This window comes from Lathamus discolor, chromosome 3 (genome assembly GCF_037157495.1).
Source record: "Lathamus discolor isolate bLatDis1 chromosome 3, bLatDis1.hap1, whole genome shotgun sequence".
NCBI lineage: Eukaryota > Metazoa > Chordata > Aves > Psittaciformes > Psittacidae > Lathamus > Lathamus discolor.
In genome coordinates, this window is record NC_088886.1 from 129,319,284 (window position 1) to 129,345,043 (window position 25,760).

A 25,760-nucleotide genomic window follows, 5' to 3' on the forward strand; every position below is an offset into this window, starting at 1 on the left:
ATTTTGCTGTGCTGTTTATAAAGTAATGTCATTAAATTATATAACGTGTCAGATAAATTTTGGACAATATTTGGGAATCTAACTAATTTTAAAGATACTTTTGTATCTTAACTAGTACTTTTATTAATTTACAGTTGTATTACAGTATCCTACTTCTTTTGGTCTCAGGTATTTATGGCAAGATGAAATGTTTCAATGCAGGGAAGGGCTATAAGGCTCTAAGTATGCTTACTGTATGAAGAAGATAATGAGCGGTTTTCAGTTTTACGTAACCATTGTATAATTCTTATGAAAAGGAAATAAACAGTTTGGGTGCATAGTGAATACTCTCCAATTCCCTTATGAAAACTTAGGTATTAGTTATCTGGAAAAAAAACAGCAGAGCTGCATTACAGCTACTGGTGTCTTTAAACTTTTTTCTTCCTATTCTTTGTTGCTATTTTAAAATACTAAAATCAAACATTTACAAAATTAAATTTACAAACATTTAAACTGCCACATAAACATGTACTATAATAAGAGTCTATTCTTACGTAGTTTAATTTTGGGCAGTGACAGCAAGTAACATTTCTAAATGTCATGATGCAACAGAGTAGGAATGTACAGAAGGGTGCTGGTTTTGTGCTATTAGAGCAAATACTCTGCGAGAGCCAGAGTATCTGCAGAATCATCTCTGTCAGGCTTAATTCTGTTTATCTGCAACCCCTTGTCCTGTATATGTGCATGAGTATGTGACCAAAGTACGTGCCCTCTCTCCCCCATCCCTCTTCCCGATCCAACCCAGCTCTATCTGCCTAGCTAGGAGTACAGAGGAGATTTCGTAATTGACACAGAAGTGATGCTAATATGCTGCAAAAGATCTGCTAAATGATCTTCCCTTTCTGGTGAGATAGCAAGACTGGATTGCAGAGCTCCAGTTCTGTCAGTTTTACTGTCTTCCTGTAGTTTTCCTACATATTTCCATTGAACTAGAGATGGCCACCCTGTTTAGAAGTACCCCTTCCTCATCCTGGGACCTTGTCTTGACCTTTCTGAGGGCTGCACAGACTGCAGGCAGAACTGGAGTACTGCTGCCTGCTGAGCTGCCCTCACCACAGTGTGTTTTCTAGCTGCCAATATATCCATGGTGCTCTAACGTAGTGTTTTTGAGAGGCAGCACAATTTTGTAGGATGTACTTGAAGTAAGTACTATGAAAATACCCTCAAAACATTAGCAGAAGAAGAGTATAAGTGAGCAGCACTTAGCACAGGAAGGAGATTAAAAAGCACAGAGGACACAGAAATGGATGGCAAATCTGAAGCAAACTTTTGCGCACTTAGTACTTGGGTAGCTTATTTATTAGTCTGGGCCTGATGAAATTAATCCTTTGACATGTTAACGAAAAACCCCAAACAAGTGAAGGAAGACATCTCAGTACCACTAGCTGCTAGTTGAGATGCTTGATACTTGAGAAAACTAATTATAACACTAGATGGGAATAGGTTTTGCATATGTACTAGGTGTGAAGCAATCTCATGTTTAGGTAATCATTATATGTAATATAAACTGAGTGGCAAAGGAAGGGTACGCATGCTTTTGGAGGAGCGATCCCCACGCGCCTCAGTGCTGAATAAAGCATACCTACTTTACAACTCTAACGAGTTGTGGAGTCTATCCGCGTATCAGGGAAAAGAAGACTGTTTGTCTCATCTTCCACATTTTGAATGAACTCTTGTACTAAGCCTTTCATGGACAAGAAGAACGTGAGTCACAACCACCACAAATTCAGGAGAGTAGTCATGCCAGTTTAATTTTCTTCTCTAATACAACAGTAAGGCCTGTGAATTGGCAAGAAAAGTGTGAATGTTAGTATTTTGATGTTGGTGAGTTCTTTGCCACTGTTTCATGCAGTAATCTTAGGAACAAGTGAAGAAATGTGGCCTGAAAGAAGCTTTTGTTGAGTAGGAGTAAGACTCATTGGATGAGTGGGTGGCTATTAACGATTGTCTGTCAGAATGAAATGGTTTTATTGAATGTGGATCCACCATGGTCTGTTGGATCTGTACTCATTCTGCTTCACTTCAATCTTTTCATTAATGACCTTGACTGTAGAGTAGATAGTGTGCTTACAAAATTGATTCACTAAAAATGCCCCCAAAACTTGGAGGGGATGTATATTAATGGGACACAAATTTAAAGGCACAAAATCATTTTGAGAAAATTGAGAAAAATCTTAGGAGATGAATCGGTACAGTTTGACGTTCTACATGTAGCAGAAATCATGAAATACACAAATACAGGGTAGGGAACAAGTAATTAGGTGGTAATTCTTCTGAATTCCTGACATTGTTATATCAGAAAGATAAAAATACAAGTATAGGCTGTAAAACATACAGACCAATAATTTTCTTATCTATGGGTAAGTCCTTGGTTGAAGTGTTGCATCTAGTTAAGGCAAATGTCTCAAGCAAATACAGCTGAGCTGAAATGGGGCTGGGAGAAGAGTAATCAAATACTTTGATGTCTGGAAAATGGGGCCTGATAAAAAAGACTGAAATAAGACTCCCCCAGGGAGAGGGGGAAGTGTTTAAGGCCCAAAAAGAGAACTGGAAGAAAGAACTTTTTTTTGGTGGGGGTGAGTGTGTGTGTGTATGTAGTAGGCTGTTTCAGGAAGGCTGGAAGTTGTCAAGTGTAAGGCCCATCTATGAGAGGTACGGCATGACAAATGATCTTAAATTGTTGTGAATAATGCAGATTAGGTTTTGGACCAGAAATGAAGAGCCAGATCCTGAGATAACTGTCTTCTGTTCCTCATAAGGCATTTTTTTATTTACCTGTATTTTGAATGACAATATTAAGACTGATAAACAGTATGTATAGACTTTTTGGAATGTTACTGATTTAAAAAATGAACAGTATGTACGTGGAGGTAATTTACCCTGACACAGTACCCACTGGACAGAATGATGATGCAGCCAGCCTTTGTATTGCCAGTCCTTCCACATCTCGTGTCCTTTAACTTGGTAGCCTTCATTTTATTCTTGTTGGTACCTTGCTACATAAGTCCTAGGTATAACATACAAGATTTTCAGCTCACTTTCCCTGTTGATAGGCCCTTGATGTGCCTGTTGGTAGTTAACTTTTATTTCTTTCTCATTTTCATAATGACTTCTGTTGTCAGACCAGCACTTTGGGGACTCAACATATTATTATCATAAGAAAACAAGGAGTGTACTGTTGGTAATTGTTTTGTTTATAAAATCTTTCCCAATTTCCATTGTGAATTTCTCCACTGAGAAATGAGTGCAAGCCTCAGTTACCTGAGGCTGTTTAACATGTTGTTAGCATATTTTGAGTCTCCATTTTCATTGTTATATCCTAGAACACATCTTTAATCATCGCAGTTGGAAATTACCTTGCTTAGCAATTTTAGCTTCTATTTTCTCAGAGAAATAAGTGATTTCATGAACCAAAGCCAACAGCCTGTGTACAGTGTAGCCAGCCAAACCTGAATTCTGTGCCTGAGAGTGGAATTTGTCAGAGCATCAAGCAGTTTTTAATGGGGCTTTTTGTTTAACTAGATTCGAAGGAAATTCCATAATCCCTGTCTCTTCTTCCCTCTCTCCTCTCTTCTTTCCCCTTTTAAGATATTTATGTGAGGGAATCTGGAATTTCTGGCAGCTGGTGAGAGCTGGTGAACAGCCTTTAAATGCTGGGCAGATGTCTGATGCGGAAACTTGAGGGGTCCTGCATTGTGCAGGAAAGCATTCTGGAACCTTTATGAGGCATACCAGAGAAAGGTTAAGGGTGATTTGAAAGACATGTTTTTTTATTGGTTTGGAATCATAGAATAGTTAGGGTTGGAAGGGATCTTAAGATCATCAAGTTCCAACCCCCCTGCCATGGGCAGGGATACCTCACACTAAACCATGTCACCCAAGACTCCATCCAACCTGGCCTTGAACACCACCAGGGATGGAGCATTCACAACTTCCCTGGGACACCCATTCCAGTGCCTCACCACCCAAACAGTAAAGAACATCTTCCTTATATCTAACCTAAACTTGCCCTGTTTAAGTTTTAACTTGTTATCCCTTGTCCTACCCCTACAGTCCCTAATGAAGAGTCCCTCCCCAGCATCCCTATAGGCCCCCTTCAGGTACTGGAAGGCTGATATGAGGTCTCCACGCAGCCTTCTCTTCTCCAGGCTGAACAGCCCCAGCTTTCTCAGCCTGTCCTCATACGGGAGGTGCTCCAGCCCCCTGATCATACTCGTGGCCCTCCTCTGGACTTGTTGCAACAGTTCCATGTCCTTTATTACGAAAGGATGATTTTAACTCGTTTCTTCTGCTAGATCACAGGTTGCTTTTATCCTACTGTTTTGCTTCTCCATAGCACAGTGAATTTGGGCTAAATGTGGCCAATTCTAATGTTTTCCCTTCATCACGTACCTTGCTTTCCTAGCTGGATGGTCATGTAATATCTGCAAGCTAAGTTATTGCTGACATGGATTACTTAACTATTGATCATTAGCTTTCAAATTTACAGACTAATACATGTGGGAGGACTCACAGGTTTGTGCTTCTTCAGGCTGTGGTCATATTTAAATGGTATTCTTTCTAACCATCTGAGCAAACTGAAAACTTATAGCTAGCTGTATGTACCTAGCAGGTGATACAGACATTTGGAAGAAAAAGGAGGACCCTTACTCTAATGGAAAGCAAACTAACTCAGTTTATTGCTGATGAATACTTGGTGATAAAATAATCTTTGAAAAATATGTCAAAAATGCTAAGTCTCTGAGAGAATGCCAATAGCATGTGCCACTGGAATTGGAAGGATGAGACTACTATGTAGGAGGAATGTATAATAAAGACATACCATAGTATAGAAGTTGCAAGATGTTGCAACCTTATCAACCAGCTCTAAGCAATACTGATGCTTCTGGGCATACAAGGCAAAAACAGCATTTGGTGCAATTCACATGATCTAGTTGAGAATGCCTGGGGTTTGGGAGTGCTGCGATGCTGCCACAGAGTGCTGAGCTCATGCCAGCCCTCCAAGTTAGGGCAATAGAGCTGTTTTATCCCTTCATGGCTAGGTAGCAATGAAACCTATAGCAGAAGAGGGCTATTGGTCAATGGATAATTTCATGTTGAGTCTTACCTATTGTTTTTGAAAGCCATAGGTAGGTCAGAAAACTCATGACTTTAGTTTTTCTTAAAGCACTGGAATGTAGATGCCTGAAATAATTTTGATTTTCATGGCATTTGACTTTTGCCTTGCTTAGCTGCACTTGAAAATCTACTGAGAAAGCACAGACCACCTGTCTTCCTGTTTATGGTGCATCATGTTGCTCTTTTTGTGCTTGACTTAATGAAAATATTAATTAACTTCCATTTGACCAACAAAGTTACTTTTGTCTTGCTTTGTTCAGTGAAGGAAGGATGCCTCTCACTGTGGAATGCTGGATTAGGATTTTAAAGTATTAAACTTATTATTTGTCTATCTCTTTGTAGAATTATAACATCAAGATACATAACAGAAGCTTTATTTTTAAGCATAAGTTAAAGTGTGGTGTTCTGAAGACTGATAGCAGGATTACAATCCAAACTCACCATTTTGTGATGTCTCAAAGTCTAAAGCTTGAGTAGTAGGTTTCAGTTCTGAAAGAAGTGGAGGAAGGTCAGCGCTTAACACAGCACTGGATGCTGATGCACTTCCAAAATGGCATGCGGCCCATCTTTATTCTGAGATCATTATTATGTGAAAATATCATAGGTGACTGATGTGAAAAACGAATGCTGACAAATCAGTCCTCTTTCTAGTAATTTCTGCTTTCTTGAGCACAGACCACCATGCTAAACTGAACTACTTTATTACTCTTCAACAGTATTTCAGTGCAAGGTTTTTTACGTACCTAAACATGGACTATGAGATGGATACACCCATTTTCACTGTAACATGGAGTTCGAACTGTCTGCTTGCAATAGAAGCAAATGAAGTTTGTCTTATGTTAGAAACTTCAGTGTCCCTGCTCAGGGCAGGGGGTTGGAAGTAGATGATCTTAAGGTCCTTTCCAACCCTAACTATTCTATGAATTTAGTAGCCAAGTGCTCTTAATTGACAACAAACTTACTTGGGCTGCTAAAAGGACACTGAATTTATTTAGACTACTGAGACTTGGAGAATTCAGTGCTCCTTACATAAGGTTTAGAAGTGATTTTGTTGTGCTTTCACTGTGCAAAACATAACTGAGTTGCAATTTTAATTATTAGGTCTTGAATATTCAGCGTTGTCAGTGGATAGCTATGAAGATGTATAAATATGTTGGTTTAATTTAATAGTTGGTTCTAGGGAAGGCAACAGGAGGGCAATGCAATAGTGTGGATAAGCAATAGTGCTGGAAACATGCTACAGACAATAGTCAATCTGTCAGCTGTGAAGAGCCAACTTCCAGGCTCCAGATGAAGATACATAGGGTGGGAGCTCAGTGATCAAAAGGGCACCAAACAGGATGGATAACAATCAACAAGGGTTTTTTTTTTTTTTTAATGATATTGTTAAGTGATTAAAATTATTTTTGAGGGAACAGTGTATTTGAATATTTAAATTGCACATTTAATACTATCAATAATTAAGATAATCTGTTCTAAACATACTTTAAAATAAAATCCCACTGCTTGTTTGCCACTAAATTTTAGTAAATGGGATGCTGAATTGAAACCAGCACTAATGAAGTGACAACATAGCTTTTAACAGTAGGTGGGGTTTTTTTAATTCTAGTGTAGACAGAACTGTTTTGATTATTCCATACTGTTTCTCATCTTAGAATGAAAGACAAAAAAACCCAAGAAACTTTCTCTTAATGTTTGAGTAATAGCCTAGAGGGCTGAGAGGATGAGGTCCCCTACTTCTAAAAGTGCTTATCATTAGTGCTTACCATTAATATCAATTTAATTCAGATTAGTCTAAAACCTTTATGTAGTTAAATAAAATAATGCCATGTAAGTTCTGCCCACGTGAGTCTGACATTAGTATGAATGTGAAATTCTATTTTAGAAAAAATATAAATAATATAGATATAAAAAAATAAAAATAGAATTTTCTAAAATGCCATATCACATTCACCATTTCCTGACAGATAGTTGTGATAATTTAGTATAGTAGTCTTGGGTAACTAATATCCAGTAAAACAGAAACACAGATTTTGCAAATACTCAGAAAATTAGGGGAAGAGGAGAAGGGAAGAGTTTAAACATGAAGAAAATGTTTTTAGACATAAGAATGCCTAAAAAGAGAGGAGGGGGAATAATTTCTATGATGGAAAAATTTGAGCTGAATGTTATTCAGGTATTTTAATAAAGTATCTTTTACAGTATCTTCCTTATTACCAAAGCAAGAAGTAGGATCTTCTTTTGTATATGAGGCTATAATATACTATATATTATACTATTTAATAATGTTAAGCTGTAACTCACCCTGTTCCTATCGGCAAACCAAATTCTGTCTCTCATGCTCTCAGTGCTGCACTTCCAAAGGCCAACACTGGTTTTGATGAGTGCTGGTGCAGTTGATGGTGGGACCCCATGCATAAGAAGGGGGCCTTTTGCAGAATCAAAATGGTTTAGGTTGGAAAGGATCTTAAGATCATCAAGTTCCAACCCCCCTGCCATGGGCAGGGACACCTCACACTAAACCAGGTCACCCAAGACTCCATCCAACCTGGCCTTGAACACCACCAGAGATGGAGCATTCACAGCTTCCTTGGGACACCCGTTCCAGTGCCTCACCACACACAGAGTAAAGAACATCTTCCTTATATCTAACCTAAACTTGCTCTGTTTAAGTTTTAACCCGTTACCCCTTGTCCTGTCACTACAGTCCCTAATGAAGAGTCCCTCCCCAGCATCCTTATAGGCCCCCTTCAGATACTGGAAGGCTGCTATGAGGTCTCCACGCAGACTTCTCTTCTCCAGGCTGAAAAGCCCCAACTTTCTCAGCCTGTCTTCATACAGGAGGTGCTCCAGCCCCCTGATCATGCTTGTGGTGCTCCTCTGGACTTGCTCCAACAGTTCCATGTCCTTTTTATGTTAAGGACACCAGAACTGCACACAATACTCCAGGTGGGGTCTCACGAAAGCAGAGTAGAGGGGCAGGATCACCTTCTTCGACCTGCTGGTCACACTATCTGTAAAGGTATGTAAAGGTTCTGTAAAACCTTTATGGTATTAGCTGGACCGTGAGTGACACTTGTGATTTAGATATCATCTTTGATATTTAAAAGTAAGAACTGTTACTGAAAATACAGATGAGAATTCAGAAATTAAGTGTAATTTGTCAGTATTTTAGAGATGAGGAATTGGAACAGACAGAGATGAATTGATCTGCATGAAATTGCCCTGAAAATCTGAAGGATGTGGTGATTAATCCTGGTGGTAGTTGGTCTAGACTGGTGGCTTTATGCTATCAGTAGAGAAAGGAATAAAAAAGTGCCTGCATGGCTGCAGCTTGAGAATTCCCAGCAACCTCCTTGAGGTCTAAGTGATGCTGATGTGTTTTCATGACTGGGTGTATGATAATACAATGTTTTCTGTATGGGTTAAATGTATATGGGAAGGATGACAGAGCATCAGAACTACTGCCTTTCTGTTCAAATTTGCTTCTTGATTAGGAAATTCTACTGTCCGTATCTTCCATTTAATTCTTCTCTCTTTCACATTTAACATTATTTGCCCAGCTAAGTGGAAGTGATGCAGATACTGATTTAAAGGTCTCTTGTCCTCCAGCACATTTCCTTAGCAGAGAAGATCACTGAGCAGGGTAAGAGGACAATTAATTTTGATTAGGGAGGAGGACAGTGATAATAGTTTGATTTGTCCCAGTTATATTTTGAGTGTGTCTCATTTGCCAGGTTCAAACTAAACATTTAACATGGCACAAAACTGGTAAGTTGATTGGTATCTAACAGTAGTTGTTCTGTACCTGGTTGGTACGTGCCCCTGAGAACTGGCAAGCCTCCCTTTGTGAAGAGCAAACTGGCATCAGGTCTTTGGGGTGAAGGAGGAAAAACTGTAGCCGTCACAAATCCAAATGCTGCCATTTAGATTCGTAGATGGCAAGTGTGTCAGAGAGGTATGTCCCGCTCTTGTTGCTGCTTAAGAAGAGCTGCGTAAAGAAGATTTGAAGTCTGCTGCTAAACTCAGCTAGGAGAACGGTTTGCTTAACCAAATTATTTACAGAAGCAGCACCCCGAGGTAACTTTTTCCGTGGAGAAGGGCAGTAAATGTCCGGCTGTGCTGGAGTGAGAGGCCCTGGCACGGGGGCAGAGCAAGGTTTCCTCTGCTTCCCACAGGTGGAGGACACCTGTTGGAAGGCCTTGGTCGGCACACACTGCCCTCCGTGCCCAACCTCCGCCCCTGGGGGGAGGCTGGAAGGTGGCGGGCTCCAGCTGTTACCTGCGCGCCGCCATCTTCGTTGCTGCCCGCTCCCTACTGCGATATTGCCATGGTGGCTGTGAAGGCAGCTCCTTCACCTCATCCTCGCCACTGCCTCTTTAAGGCGCGACCTGCCCGGGGATCAGGTGCGCGGCCGGAGCGGTGACGTCATGGTGCCGGAGGCGGAGCCCTGGCTCTGGCTCCCGCTCCCGCGCTACCCGCTCACTCCGCGGGACAGGGCAGCGGCGGTTCCGCGCGTGTGTGCGGGACTCTGGTGGTGCTGTTCTGTGGGTGGGCCGGGCCCGGTCCGCTCCGCTCCGCTGATGAGTGTGCCGGAGCCCCACGAGAGCGTGGAGAGGCGCTGGTGAGGAGCGCGGCCCCGAGAGCGCGGCGGGAGCGGGCGGGACGGGGTGCGGCGGGTTGGACAAGGCGTGTTAAATGCAGCGGGATCCTAGTGCTGCGGGAGGGAGGGAAGGATGGCTGGATGGCTTCTCAATGCGGGTCCGCTGCAGCAGGTGTCGGCTTGTTTCGTGTTGTGCTGGCTACTGTATAAGCAAATAAAGGGTTTCTCTTTCAGCAGACGAGGCTGGAAAAATGTGCTGTGTGCAGGGTGTTTAGTTATTTGCAAACATAATTTTTAGCCTTTTTTTTATATATATAGTCATGCTTAATGTTAGATGCTTCATTGGTATGTATTTACTTGTTTAAAGTGTTGCTGAGATAGAAACAACTAAGGCAGTATCTGGTGTTCATTTACTGTTTCACAAGGTGATGAAATGTGCTGTGTACCTACTGTCCTTCATAGAAGGTACTATGTTAAATTTAACTTGTGATACTTGGTTAAATCAAGGCAGTTCCAAACTGGAATACTGATGTTTGGAGTACAGGAGGGCTGTAAGGTGTCTTACCGCTGACCTCCCTCACCAGTGGGAAGATTATAGCCCACCTGTATGCCCTTCACCACTTAGGTGGGAATGTGCAAGCCCATATAGAATTTGCACCACTTAAATTTTCACAAGCACAGATGTTGCATTTACTAGTTCTGATGAAGAAAGACAAAGTATTGATTATGGCTTTGCTTTTTTTTTTTTTTTTTTAATAAGGGTAGATGGGACAGTGAAACCTTTCTTTGAATGTTCATTTAATCTCCATGATAATCAGGCTTTTTATATTTGCAGTTCTAAGTTCTGGCCTAATATATTCAGTTCTCAGCAGATAACTTAAAATTGGCAGAAATAAATAAAGGAAAAAAAATTCTCTGCTCAAGGGAATTATCACATGAAGATAAAGTTGGCAGGAGAGCCTCTGTCATTTTCCTCTTAGCAGAAGGATGTGACAAAGTAAAGCAAGGCTTTATCAAGCTTGACTCTTGACTACAGGAAGGTCTCCTTGGTATTCTTATGCTAAAAATGTAGGCTGGCTTCCCTTTGAAGTCTTTAGTTGGAAAGGTCCATCTCTACCACATCTAATTTCAGCATTAGATTCCAAAGCAGATTTAGTCTCTAAATCTACAGAGCTGGATTCTGGAGTAACTCCTCATTAAAACAGAGAAAAATACTTCTACGTGTGGCCATATGTATTTGTTATATGTGCTATTTTTAGCTTTGAATGCACACCTATGAATCCATCTTCCTGCAGGTTTATTTTTTCTGTTGCTTTGATAGTGTTTCAGTCTAATCAGTATGCAATGGATGATGTTTTTACTTTCTAAATTTAGCTGCTGATGTTCATACACTGCTTGGTATTCTGTATTGCTCTTTGTAATGGGCATCTGTATGGATAGATGGGCTGCAACAGCCTTTGTCCTGGAATGTGCATCATCCTAGTTGACTTATATTAACTTTTTAAAGGGGTGAAGTACATTAATCTAGCATGGTTTAAGACCGATGGAGTCTTTAGGTATATTAATGTATGTTTGTGCTTTGTATGTACCTCACACCTGGGGGAGAAGGATGTTCATGTGAATGTCACATTACTGTAGTGCTTAATTAGTACTCATCTTCTCTCCTATGCAGAGAGTACTGGTGTTCTGTCAGAAGCAGGTTTGTAGTCCAAAGCGTAGTGCAGCTTTAGGTTGCCAGACTAAGGTAAACAAGTATGTAGTCTAGGACATAGAAGGATTAGGCTACAGTGTGAAGAAATCTGGTCAGTTACTTTTCAATGTGAAAATCTTTTCAACTGTTAAGTACTTTTTTCTTATTACAGCACCTGTTGCTATGTAATTCAGGTCAACATGCTGACAGATGTGACTTTCCATAGGTTTTTGGGAAGTGGCTCATTGCTTCCTCTGGAAGTCATCAGCTGTTTCTTACCCCCCTTGATGATATTTTAGCATCTTAAGCCAGTTTCTTTTCACTGGCTGGGAAACAACAATAACCCTCTTAATGTATGATTGTATATATACTATTGAAAAATTCACTGATTTTAAGCATCTGCAACAGCTTTTGTAGGTGCATCCAGTTTTCAGAAATAGTGGCTGTTCTAATGCAATTATTAGCAAACATTAGCAACATGCTGTTGCTTCTCCTCTACTTTTTAATGGCAGATTTTCATAGAAAGTTTATTTTATGAATTTCAAATTAAAATCTGTTTTAAAATGCTGGTTTCCCCTCCAGTGATTATGGTGATTCCTGGAATCACCTGTGTCATTGACTTCTGTTTTTTTTTTTGTTTTGTTTTCAGCTCTTCCATATCATACGGTATGGATTTAAATGCTCTTGGGAGTCCTATGCTTTGCGTCCTGGCTTCGTGTCAGTCTGCCAAGGTTCAGTTGTAGGACAAACACTAAAAATAAGACACAACGGAAAATAGGGCAGGAAATTTAAAGTGGTGTAAGATAAATTTTTACGAGTCTCATTACCTTCTCTGTAACTGGCTTTGTGATCTTGTTTTTTCTCTTAAGTGATACAAAAGTAAACTAGTAAAGCCAAGAAACTAGAATATGAAATGGGATAAATGAATATAGGTACGGAGAACTTTCTTGTGAGCTTACTTTGAGTTACTTGAACCAATTTTGGTTTCACCCTGATATTAGTTAGTTTCCAAAGTGAATCTTCCACCTCCAACCTGTCATCCCCTTTTTTTATGTCAGATAAGATCCTGAAAAGCGTCAGGTTTATTTGGTGCAGGCAGTTGAAGCAATTTTGCATAATCTTCTTTCTCAGGAGTTTCTTGCAGGTACCGCAGCATTGCTAAGATCCTGATGTATCAAAGTTTACAGGTTGGGTGCCATAATTTAGGGTCATAAAATTATGTAAGTTCTTGATGACACTGGGAAAAGTGGATATGGTTTTTATCACTCAAGTTATGCTGGTCCAATGCCATGTGTGTGCTTTTCATAAAGAAAGTTACTTTCTGATTCCCAGTTTAGTCAAACTGTAAATTAATTCCTGAATGTCTCAGGGTCATATTAAAACCACAGGAAGTTCCATTTCCTGCAGGGAAACAAATGTTGTGCTGTGCCTCTTCTGCCCCACCTGCACAGGTGACAGGAGGCTTGCCTGTGGCTTTGGACACAGCATGGCGTCACACTCATTCAAAGAATGTGCTCGTGTTTTGACCAAGAAATTAAATTAAGTGCTTTGTTTGATTAACAGGCATCTATAGCCTGGTGCCTTGCTTGTTATCAAGAAGACCTTTTACCATCTCTTCTTGATAGGATGTTTATAAAACATTCTTTTGGCTTTGGTCCACATACTGAGGTGGAAGTTGGAAAAAGTGGGGTGGGTTATTGCAATCACTGGGAATAAGTATGCAATAAAATGGCTTGTTTTGGGAGTGTAGTAACAACAAGACACACAGTTATTTGTGGTATTTGTGGGAGTACCTGTTTGGTAAAGAGTGGTATTTTGGTTCCTGCTTGTGTTTGGTAACTTTAAACCCTGGCTGTTCTGTAGACTCCCAGATGTCCCAGTGCTACTGGTAAAACTAGTTAGAAGCACTTGGGTTATAGTTCCTAGATGTAAAAAATCAAACTGCTAGCAGGGTATGTTCATAATGATATAGTCAGGTTACTAATGCTTTGTTTTTCTCGCAGTGTTTTTTTTTTTTTGGGGTTTTTTTTTTTTTTTTTTTGTTTTGAGTCATCTGCTAAAAGGAAAACTGGTTTCAATGAGGAGCGCTCTTGTAGTACACACACATCAGAGAAACAGCTTTTTTCAGTTAAGTGGAAAATATGGAGTGTGTATACAAACGGTATATACAAACTGGTTTTACTCTTGAAGTTGTGAATAGGCCAAATTAATTTGTCAAACCATAAGGCTTAGAAATGGAATTATGGCAACAGCACTTCTAGTAGTGGTGAGCTAGACTTTATATGCGAAGAAATCCTTCCCACTTCCCGGCTGCTAAGCTTATTTTTAAAGCTAGTTTAAACTAGAGGCCATGGCTTCTCAATTTAGCAGGCACTAGCACCCTGAGCTACTGCTCCGCTCCTCCCCCCCCCCCCCCCCCCCGAAAAAGAATGAAAATACTTGTGGGGCTATGTAGGCAACATCAAGGAACAGATATGACTTCAAACTGCCCTGGCCTGTCTTTCCACCTGATCACTGTCTACTCTGACCAGGTTGTGTCTCTGGCCACACGGATGCTTGTGTTGCCATGTTGGAAAGCCTTGCGCAAGGACGAGAATGAGCAGTTAGGAGCCAGAAGTGGAGGACATAAAACTCTGGCCTCACATTAGCCGGTGTCTGAAGGCTTCGGAAGTGTTTCTGATTCTCTGTTGTTAACTACCAAAACAACAGTATGCTTGGTTATTCTCAAAATATTGAGAAATGACAAAAAAAGCTTGTTTGCTCATCTTGTAATATACAAGCTACTTGAAGAACTCTAGGTAACCTGATTTTAATAGGAGGAAGAAAGCAGTATTGATTTTTATCACTTTTTGTTTTGTGGGTCCATTTGTCTTTAAGGCTCTGTCCACCCTACCAAAGCAAGCTGTGTCAATAAAGTAAAATCAAGATTTTGTTGTATTCTTGTCCCCCAAACAGTATTTAAGCAGTTGTCTTGCCATGTGGAGAAGGTCAGCTGAGTACAGCATATGTATTTGAACAGCCTAATATGTTTGAACACATTGCCCTGAAGTTTGTTAGACTGCTAGCTATTTAATTATTTATTTTGTGTGTGTTTGTGTTGGCTTTTTTCCCCCTCTTGAGAAATGGACTGCTGATGTGGGAACGTGAGCTTCTCCTCCTCAACCTGCCCTCACCACCCCCAAAAAGAAATTGTTGATGGTTACTGCTTTGTGTCCACAGAATTAACTTTTTTGACCTCAAAAGTTTTCACTGAAGGGGGCAAACATCTGTTTTCAGACTTTTAAAAGTCCAAGGGATGCATGGTTTAAACTAAATATTACTGTTCTAAAAGAATGCACTAAAGGAGGGTAGAAAAGACTAACCAGGGGTTTTAATTTACAGCAGTTGTTTTGAACTGATCTTTCCTGGAGTGCTGTGTGATGTTAACCTAATGCAGTTTCACTGTGGCTGCTTCAGGAAAGGGTTGGGCGGGTTGCTGGGTCTCCTGCTCTCTCCTTGCTCACCCGTGTGGCTCTTGGTCTAAGTGGCTCATGCAAGTGGCTTGCAGCTTAATGCAATACTTGGAAGCAGTGGGAGCATGAGGCTGGGGAAAGTAAACAGACTGACACTGGTGTTTCCCACGGTTAAATGAAACCACACCTCTAGTCCGCCTTACTGATTGCCACACAGGCGTCTGACTGCAGATGAAGGGGCAGCTTTGTTGCTTAGGTAAGAGAGTCTAACTTCAGGCCGCTGTCAAGAGGCATTGCTCACCAGGCCTGTTTTTCCAAATCCTGAGTGAGCTACCTGATGAAAAAAACCTTGTTATTTCCATTGGTAGAGTTGTTTATTGCTGACCTACCACCTTATACTAGCTCATCTTGCAGACCACCCAGTGTTAGCACAAGGGAAGCAGAAGGGGCATGTTATGGTGAAGGGATCCACTCTGGTAGCAGCTGTCATGTTGGCATAGATGTATCGTAAAACACACTGTAAGTTTACCTATGCAAGGAATTAGTGCATCTACACAGTATCTTGGCTTTGGTGGTAAAGCTCATAAAAGAAGCTGTTGTAAGTACTATTTCTCTGCTTCTGTACTCCTTGTAGTTTGCTGGTCTGTGTAGTGCCACCAGTTATAACGGCTTACTGCAGAACTGCTCTGTAACCTGAATAACTGGAATTATAAAAATAGCTCTCTTCAGACTTTTGTATTATGGTTATTTTAACCCAGATTGTTTTCATGATCATGTTTGTAGTGTGGTCCTATGTAGACTGCCATCTGCAGAACAGAGCATCAGATGAGAACAGGAGCAAGTGATCTGTGTAAAGTGGGCAGGTACTTCTGCAGCCAGCTTCCTTGTTGAAGGCACTCAAGAAACTACATCTTCAGCATGTAGCACTTTTCCTGACAAACTTCTCCACGTAGACAAACTTATGGTATTTAAGCTACACTAAATGTGCTGACATTTACAGCCTCATGAGTAGGAGTGCTGTGGTGGAAAATTACTTGAAGGTGAAGGGAAGGGCTAGCATAGCCTTTGGTGGGTAGGAAGCTACCATGATCTGCAGCAGCAGAAGGAAGCTGAAATCATATGACTCTGCAAACACTGGGAAATAATGTTTCAGTATTGAAAGAATGGTTATTGCAGCTCTGTCATCTATACTTTGTTTCTTCAGTTTTATTTTTATTTTTTTAGCTTATGCTTTTGTTGTTTTCTTAGACAATCTTTCTTTATCTTGCCAGCCATGAATGTATGCTGTTGGCATACATGCTTGTAGTAGATAGCGTTGTCTGCAAATACGTTTGCTTCTCAGATTGCTGATCTCTGAACCAAAGCAGAAAAGCAAGAAAGGTAGAGAGAGATTCTGGGCTTGTTTCCGTTGTTTTATCTTGCCTGGTTTTCCTGCCTCGTTTCAGACTGAAGTAGCTGTGTGGATGGCTGTGCAATTGCTAGCATTGCTGTCAGGCCCTAAGAGCCCTGGGGGCTGCAGTACTTGACCAGAGCTATTTGAGGGTTGCTATGCTGTCCTGGTTTAGGTGAAATGATAGAAGAGTGAAAACACTTTTTTCCCATCTTCTTTCTTCCTGTTCTTTGCAGAAATGTGGTAATTGCTCTGAATTCTTTTTTAATTTGGTGGCAGTGAGTCAGATGCTTAGCTGGTGTGTTTGCCAAAGCTATCTTTTGTAAGCACAGCAGTGCTGTTGTGCTTTGGCTGGGGATGTGTCCCTTTGTTTCTGTTAGGGGCATGGAGGCCCTGCTTGCTCTCTGAATTGTTTGAGCATCAGGAGCAGAGAGTTGTATCTTTTCTGTCTGATCCACAGGGATTTCTTTTAGTAGTAAACCACTTACCTGTCCTTTGCTGCTATGTAAGTTTAAAAAGTTTTAATTTTAGGTGTGGTGGAAGAAGGACTGATTTTGCTTTAAAGAGAGCTGCAAAAAGTAACTTTCATGCTTTCTTCATGCACTGATCTATTCAGGAACTGGACATTTAACCAGGTAACTCATTAGCCTCCAGTATCCACATGCTGAGGGAGTGTGTAAAATGGTGTCAAAGCAGGTACTTGAAAATATCTATAATTTGATCCATACTTCTAGCAGTTAACTTGAGTCTCTGTGGTCACCTGAAGCATTTAGCGAAAAGCTGAGAGCATTTTGGAATCATGGAAACTGAGGCTGAAGCAAATAGGAATTTGTAAACATCACTTTGACACTCTTGGTATTACTGATTTAGGTTCTTCTGCCAGCTTGTAAACATTGACCCACACCACTTCAGCAAGGAAATGGGTAGAGTCATGGGAGCATCTATATGTCTTTGTGTTTGAGGAAGAGAGGAATGCTTTGTCCTTTGGAATAAGGAGGAGGAAGGGAGCTTAGAGACTAATGTTTTTTCTGCAAGGGTGCTTGCCAGCCTCAGGTCATTGAGCCCTGAACATAATGCCACTTGAACAAACAGACTTGCTAACTCGTGGTAAGATGTGTATAGGTATTTGAAAGGAAACCTGCAGATCCAAGTAATGATGTAAGAGACCTGGAAGATTCAGTCACTCTTTCTATATGATAAAAATGAGGACTGGCATACTGCTTTTGTTTAGAAAAGGCCTTTGCTGGTGTTGCAAACTTTTTTTTAAGTGGTTTGGCTTCCTTGAAACAAGCTGTTTGAGGAAAGAGTTAAGATGCTGTTTTAACCACACATAGCTGTGGAGCAGGTTTTGAGCCCAGCATGGTTACTGAACATTGTACTGTTTTTTGTTCACAATTATGCCACTATTAGTACAGTTCAGAAATTATTTTATTTGAAATTTGCACACTTAAATCTGAATCTTCGGGAAAAAAAGAAGTATGTAGAATCATTGTGAGGTAAAACACTGCTTGGAGTATTGTGCCTTTGCTCTATTTTTTTTCCTTTCTTGTGCTAACTCCTATTTTTGTCTCACCAAAACTCTCTCATTATCGAAAGGCATAGTTAAAGCTTGGCTCAGCTGCTTCTATCCTGCAAGACTGGATTGTTCTTAAGGCAAACCAATTTAATTGTATTCCAACTGCTTCCTTTTTGCATTGTTTGTTTCTGTTAGGTAAATGGTCCCAGTGGGGATAGTATCTTCAATACCTTGCATGGTCCAAAGCCTTGTTATATTTCAGTTCATTCTGTTTGTTAGCATTATATTGTGCTAGAACAGAAAGACAATGGTATGCATTGTTTTTTGTAACATAACCGAAGTTTTCTTTAAAGTTATTCTTGTCTTGGATATACAGTAACTCTCCCTGTCTGTGCTATGAATGGGACCATGTTAGAAGAACAAATTTATGCTGAATGCGGATGGCACCAGTGTCCTGGAGCTGTATTGTAAGAGTCTGGGAATAATCGTGTAGTAATGCTGCTTCTGAGCTGAAGTAACTGAGCTTATGGGAGGTTTTGGGGGTAGGAAGCTGTTTTTCTGAACAAACTTCTTTTTTCCTTGATCAGTATCACTGGCTTTAAACCACAGGGGATGGTTCCAGGAATTGTGCTGCAATAATTGTTCTTTGAAAAAACACTTTTAAATTTGCATTGCAGCCATGGGTCTCTAAACCCAGGGATCAAAACTGAAGCCATCTTTTGAGCCCTTTGTGTTTTCTTTTTCTGTTAAGTGGCTACGTGTCACTCATGGTTATGAACCCCTCCTATGAGAAAACATCCTTCATGTTTAACTCAACAGTTTTCAGGAACCTTGCCAGTTCACTTGTTGCACTAAGGGGAGCCCTGTCTCGCAAAGACAGGCTGCTGCTGTAAAATGAAGTCATCCCTTACAGCCCTATCTCCTTCTCCTCTGCCCTCAGTCTGGTTTCTTTTATGAAAAAGGGGTTTGGAAAACCTTCCTCCCTCTTGCCCTGTTTCCTAAGGGAATTGTCCGTAAGGGGGGCTGGGCCTGTGGTCTTATCTCTGTTGTCAGAGCTGCCTGCCTGGTAGGTGGCAGTCGGGACAACGCTTTTCAAATGAGACTTTCCTGTGCTGAGGGAGGCCCTTGTTTTTTTATTTTAACAGCTTCCTATTGTTTGAAACAACAGGTTGTCCCCTCCCACACTATTCTAGCTCTTTCTTCCTCCCTTAAATAAGTTTTCCACGCAAGTATTACTCAAGAGTAGTTAACTCTAGCAGTGAGCCGTCTGAGAGTTTTCCCAACTTGCTGTGATCTCCAGCTTTTGTTGCAATACCAGTGTGGCATTCATGCAATAAATAGAAAGAGGCTTCTGAAGGTAGGTCTTTCTGAGTTTTTAAATGTGTTGTTATAGTTCAGTGTCACCACTGCTGTGACATTGACTGGTTTGTTGGGTTTTGTGGTTTTGGTTTTGGGTTTTTTTTTTATTCTAATTGAATACAAGTTATCACAGGAATTCTCTCCTATGTATGGTACTGAAAGGTAGAAAATACTGCTTTTCAATGTGTATTGCCTTTGTTTCTAAGATGCAAAGAAAGAGTATTGCTTTAGTTTGTTAATAGTTTGCTTTTCAATATTCTAGTCCTGCTGTCTAAGGTCATTTTGTATGGTACATTCCATTTATGTTCTGCTACCTGTGTGAAAGGCACTCTCTAAACCATCAGCTGCCCCCGTCCACCATGCCATGGCTTCTTCTGACTAATAGTATCCATGATAAATTTGAAGATGAAGCAGTCTCTGTAATGTTTGTCACAGCTGGAAGGGGTGTTGGTAATTCATTTCCCATCCCTGTTACTTTACAATATAGCTATTACCTAGTCAGAAGCTCTGCTTTTTTTGATAATTTAGATGTGGCTTTCCTTCCCTCTGCTTGTTGAATTCTGTGTTAGAAAGTTGATAATGACATGAGGTATTAAGTATATGTAGAGCTTTTCTGTTATTTTAATGTGCTGGTTTGTGAAAGTCAACTTGCCTTGGCTGGTTTCCCTGTCCCCTGCCTTCTGTGAAGTGTCTTGTTTCCAAAATAAACAGTAATTATTCTGAAAATTTTGGAAGTCTACCACTACTATTCCACATATCTCACTTCAGCTTATCATGGAGCATCTTTGTTTAAATTTGTAGATTTGAGCAAGCTAAAAAAAAAACACAAACAAAAAACCAAACTTTTTTCATACATTTGGTGATACTAAGCAATATTTTAGTTCCACAAAATGATAAACCCAGTCCTAGAGCCTGTTAAAAGGGTTAGGAAAAAAGAAAATCTGTGTATCATTTCTAATGTTCATCATTGAGTATATTAAACATTCTGGTTGGTAAAATGCATTCTCTGCCTGAGAGACTGATCATAGTCTGCTGAGGCAGGGCTCAACTCATACACACCTGAAAAAGGAAGGCCCACTGGCCTTGCTCTGGCTATAACTTATTGATGAGTTGATTCAGGTCACTAGAACAGTAGGAAATAAAGCAAGTTCCCCACTTCCTATCCACACCAAAATGCTAATTTTGTGAGCTGAATTTGCTCCTGTGAGCCAAAGGGCAGAGGTGTTAACTGCCTGCCCCATAGTACTGGGGTATAAAGAGGGAATTGCCCTCTTCCCTGCTTTGTTGGCCATGAGAGTTTGGGTTCACTTGTTCATATAGAAAGGTTGCTCTTGGACATTGCCTGTATCTGAAGTAGTTATGTTGTCCTTCTAGTATGTTGTGTGTGGGAGTTAGAGAAGCCTTAGGCTTCTTTTTCTTTTTCTTTTTTTTTTTTTTTTTTTTTCATCCTGGGAGTGCAATAAAACCTGTTGCTTGTATTTGACAAACAGAGAGCACGATAGTGGACATACAGGGTTTTCTGTGTTTTCTGAAGTTGTTAATTTATGAAGTACTCATGCCTATGGGTTACAGCAGTAATCTGAGGTTTAAGTGTCTTAAAAACCCAAACAGGCTGATTCTGGGTTACAGAGTTCCCTGTCTAAGGCCAGAGGAACATGATAAACAGCCAGAGGAGTGAAGGAAGCAGACTGTGGTGGCTGTCATGATGAACAATGGTTTTGGCACACCTGCTGCCTTGCTGCTGCGCTTCTCCGTGCTTGGCAGGAAAGGAGTGATTTGGAGGATAACCAGATAGTTTTGTAGATGGTTTTGGTATGTTTCCATCTTGTCTGAGGGAGAGAAAACAGAAGCACTTTATACTGTAATAAATGGTTGGCGAAGGCTGGCACCGTCAACTTTTGGGGCAGGATTTAATAATGTACTTAGGAACAGGAAAATCAATATTATGCTGGATCTGAGGGCCCTTAGAAAGTGAGTGCAGAGATGGATGTACCATGGGAAGGGGGAATAGTGGCATATGTTCAAAGCAGTGTGTTAGAAAATATGCTCATACTATCCTCAAGAACAGATACAAACATATCTATATACTTTTATTCAAGAAAATGAGGATTTCTACTTAGGAAAAAGCAAAATGAAGAGAGCCGGAACACATACATTTGCAGCATTTGTGGGTCTTGCAGTCTGACAGTTTTTGACTCCACTAAGAGCCAAATGATGTTAATCAGTTGCTGTTTCTCCTGGGTAGGTTGTCACAGATGTAAGCTGCGAGACAAGATTACTTCTTCCAAAGAGCAGTGTGTCACACCATGTAACTTCATCCATTTTCCAGTTGCGTCTGTTCAGGTTCTAATGTTTTGGATCATAATAATAGGGTTTTTTTAACTGATGTATTAATATGTATAAAATTTTACAAGTTTTCTTAAAATCTCTTATGTACTGGGTTCCACAAGAGGATGTGTGTTACTATTGCTGTCCTAATTGGTACCTAGGTGACCAGAGTATATTGCAATTGGGCAACCTGGGTGTCCAGAGTATATTGCAATTGGGCAACCTGGGGGGGACTGGGAAAAAATGAGAATGCTAAAAAGCCAGAAAATAAATCATAGAACTTCCGTCTAGTCTAGCAGAGGAAATAGATCTAACACCACACATTTTGGCTCAAGCTCAGAGACCTTAGCTTTAGATAGTGACTTCAGTCCCAATTGACCAGAAATGCAAGATTTTTCCAGGTCAGCCATCTGGTTGCACATGTGCACGTGCACACATGTGTATGATTTATTTTCTTAAACCACAGAGGAAGGATGCATAGACTCTTAATCTGTATAGAATATTCTTATTTTTTCCTGTCTCCCTTGTAGGCGTGTCTAAGGAAGTGTTAAATGTTGTAATGCTGGTTAAGCAATGGATAATGATAATAATAATAGCAACAGTGTGTCTGAATGCTTTCTTCTAGCATTGACGGTAAATTTTGTAAATGATTTCTCAACAAAGTGTTTATTGTGGTGTAATAAGGTGACTGAAAATACCATCGTGGTGTGGTAACCCTTCTCGATAAGCATAGCTTTTACAGATACTGCTTTCCCAGATGTCAGGTGATTGTTCCTTGAATGCTGATTATTCTGAGGGAGAGGACTTTGAAACAGAACTATGTTTGGGTTTTGTAGTTTTATTGCCTTGCTGGTATTCTGGATCTGCATCTGTTCCTGTACCAAGTTGCTAGTCTTCCTCAGACCCCTCTTCTGTCAAATGCAACAGTTAGTCTCTTCAGTAGCTTTTTGTGTTTCCAGCATATTGTCTAGGGAATTCTGGGGAAAACAAGTTATAATGTACATCATTAACAATGCTCAGAGGTGTGAGCCTGGAGCAGTATCAACAGGTTTTGTCTTCACAGGATTGGGCAAGAGGAAGTGTGGCCAATGTGTGGCATGTCATTTTTCTGTGCAGTTGGAAGGTGAAGGCTCTGTCCCTTGAACACCTTTGTGTGGTGCTGGTATGGGGACAGCTGTGTAACATGGGCTGGAGGCTGGGGTAAAATGCAAGCCTCAGAGACTCTTTTGGGTTGCCATGGCAGGATTTGAAGTCCTCCACAGGTTTGGAGGGCTCCCTTCTCTTTTAGTGAGCTCCCAAGACTGAAAGGATTTTAATGTTGAAAAAGCCAAATTTTATTTAAGTAAGTACTGGAAATTTTGCTTTTTAAAAAGAGAAAATTCTGAAAAATTAGGTAAACGGAAATGGAAATAAACTAAGACCAGCCATACCCTGCAGTCACTGGAGCTCTCTCCTTTGAGAACTCTTGGTACCTCCCCAAGAGGGACAGGCCAGAATGGAGGTGTACCCCTTCCTCCAAGGGTGCTAAATGGCAGAGCCACACTGTTAAAGGATCACACACATAATTGGAAGCCAGAAACCAAACACTTACATAAATGTTACCATCCTGAGACCCAGTTATTTCCTCATCCCCTGCTGTGTGCGACAGAGCAGAAGAACCCCTAGAGCCCTTGTTGTCTTTTGCCTGAGACCTTTTCCCAAAGCTTCTCTGTGCTCCAGCCCCAGTCTTGTTCCCTGAGGCAGTCTGCTTGAAGGGATGAGATGCATCAATTTAGGCTGGGCACTTCCCTCTACAGGGGGAAAAAAAGATTAAATGAGTGCATAGAATATAACATACCAGTTTAAGATGCTGTGCTTTGTAAATTTCATGTATTCTGGGCTGAACTAAGGCCAGAAGCTGCATAATCCTTTGTGCTTAACCTCACAGCGCTTTTGGGAGTGGAGTCACTGTTGGAATGGTATGTGGTTTCTGCCAAATGCACACTGTCTTTAGTTTCACAAGTGGTTTCGGCCAGCAGTACAGGATTAGATTTGAGGGAACAGAAGTAGCTGCTTGTTATTCAGTAAAGCTTAGACCCACAGCAGCATTGGGAGAGCTGACCTGTTGCTGAAAGAAATTCGACTAAATCTCTGAAGTAAGCATCCTTTTATTTACGGTCCAGACTGAAATGCTATTGTCCAAAATTGAGCAAGGCTGCTATTTTCTCTGCCTACCCCTTCAGTGTTAAACTCAGTGGCTTTAACAGTCGTTGTTGGCTGGCTACTTTCCAGTGCTGTCAGGCCAGGCCTTGGTTTTGTATGTGGGGGCATGTGTACATACCCTCAAACTTTTTTCATTCTGTTTCAAAATAATGATGACCACAAGTTTTATTAAGGGTGTTTTTCTGTCCACGGGTACCAGTTGCTTAGATGTATTATAACTCCACTGGGCACCCACAGAATTCTCTTTTAATTTAACAGGCTTCTTCGAGTTGCAAAGAGAGGAACTCTTGTGAACTACCTCTTAATGCTCTTTTTCTGCCATTGAGCAACCTGCAAATAATGTGGAAAGGCTTCTTTCATGGTATATACCTCCTCTCAAGCACTTCCTGTTTTGTTTTAGTAGGGAGCTTCTGGTGCCACTCAGTAGTGTCATTTCATCGCCAGGCAGAGAATAAATAAATCAAAGCTGTTGACATCATTCTTCTTTTCTTCACCCCAACATCCAACTGGTCTGTTCAACTTGTATTATACTGCATTTGCACAGCTTCTGCTTCTATGACCCATTAGGACAGAGCCTGCTTGTATTTAACAAGAGTCTCTTTCATGCTTTGTGGATCTCTTCAGGCCACAGCAGGACACAAAATAATCCCTTTTTCATTTTGTAGTTTCACAGTACTTTTCTGGTGAAGATGAAATAACCTTTCTGAATGAAAACAATAACATCATGTCCATAAGCCTGGTTTTGGTACAAGGTATTTGTATCATTGTTTTCCACGTTTTGCAGAATGAACAGCAGCTTTTTTTCCCAGCGGATCCCAAGATTTTAAGTTATTAAAATCTGTAAGGAAAGAGTTGCGTAAGTTTTTTAAATCGGTATGGAACTAGTTCCTTATAGTAGCATCTGGTAAGACTTACATAGACAGTCTCCTCAAATCATAACTTAGAAATTCGAATTCAGACTTTGAATTCAAAGAGGCCAGAGTTTTTTGTAAGTTCATATGCAAAATTTCTGGTTTCACCTTACTTTTAGTTCTAACATAAAATGAAAGATCCGTGTTTTAGAAAATTTGTTTATAGCATACAATCTGCTTTGCACACTTGAAACTTCCATCTCTGTATACTGTGCATATTCTGTAATGTTTTAGCTTCTGAAATGTATTTCTGACAAATATACTGTATACAAAAATCCGAGAAAGTACCTTTTGCCTGTTGTAGCCATTTACTCCAAATTTCACACAGTGTTCAACGGGATTTGAAGGTGGTTTTTTGTTTTTGTTTTTTTTTGTTTTTTATGACTGCTTGATGAACAGATACCAGGGTTGTGGTATCCCCCCCAAAAAAGTACTTATTCTAGTACATCTTTCAGAACATCGTATACCACAAGAATTTAAGCAGACTAAAAGGCTATTTGTAAGGGGCTTCTCAATAAAAGTAAAATTGCAGGTGATGGAGGTAGGCATGCGTCCTGTTATCCAAGGACTCCTTTCCTGTGTTTGCAGGAATCATTACATGACCTTGCCTGTATTTGGTGTTTAGGTGTGAGTTCAGGACTGTTGTGCATTCAGTTGTCATTATCATTTTTAAAAGAGGTCAGTTGGCCAGGTCTGGTTTTGGGGTGCAGGAGCCCACAGAAGCTGTGGGAGCATATTGCAAAAGCCTTATCTGCTTGTGTGAGATAGCACCATGTGCAAGTTCAGGAAGTAAAGTTTTGAGTTTTGGTCATGTCTGTTTGATTCCTGTCTAAAAAAGGAAAATAAAACCACCTCATCAGCTTGCACAGTCTTTTCCTCAGCAATTTTCCTAAATGCATTGATCAGATGTTGTCTTCTGCTGGTCTCCTGGTTGTATAGAATACAGAAATTGGGCTTTGAGTTCTGTTCCCTGTGCTCTTCTGTTCCAGGTTGTTGGTAAGCTGTATATCATGGTATCTTTCCCCCAGTCTGTTTGTTTTTCTCTTGCCATATGCTATTAACTGCTGTTGGATATAGTATATTTTGATTCCATAAGTTTTTTCTTGTGGTATGTGCAGGTGTTTTTCCTACTCAGATTCTGAAGTCTTCAGT

At 40.5% G+C, this 25,760-nt stretch overlaps 1 protein-coding gene across 7 annotated transcripts in view; it reads left to right on the forward strand.

Annotated features, from left to right (window-relative positions):
• Nucleotides 1-25,760, forward strand: part of USP54 (ubiquitin specific peptidase 54) — a 109,417-nt gene that overhangs the window by 14,615 nt on the left and 69,042 nt on the right. Inside the window, exon 1 of one of the 7 annotated variants that reach the window (XM_065671675.1) lies at nt 9,620-9,781. The exons of the other annotated variants lie outside the window; for them this stretch is intronic. The gene's annotated coding sequence lies outside the window, so the exon portion shown is untranslated. Of the gene's footprint in view, nt 1-9,619; nt 9,782-25,760 lie in introns of those variants that run through there. 7 annotated transcript variants of the gene reach the window in all.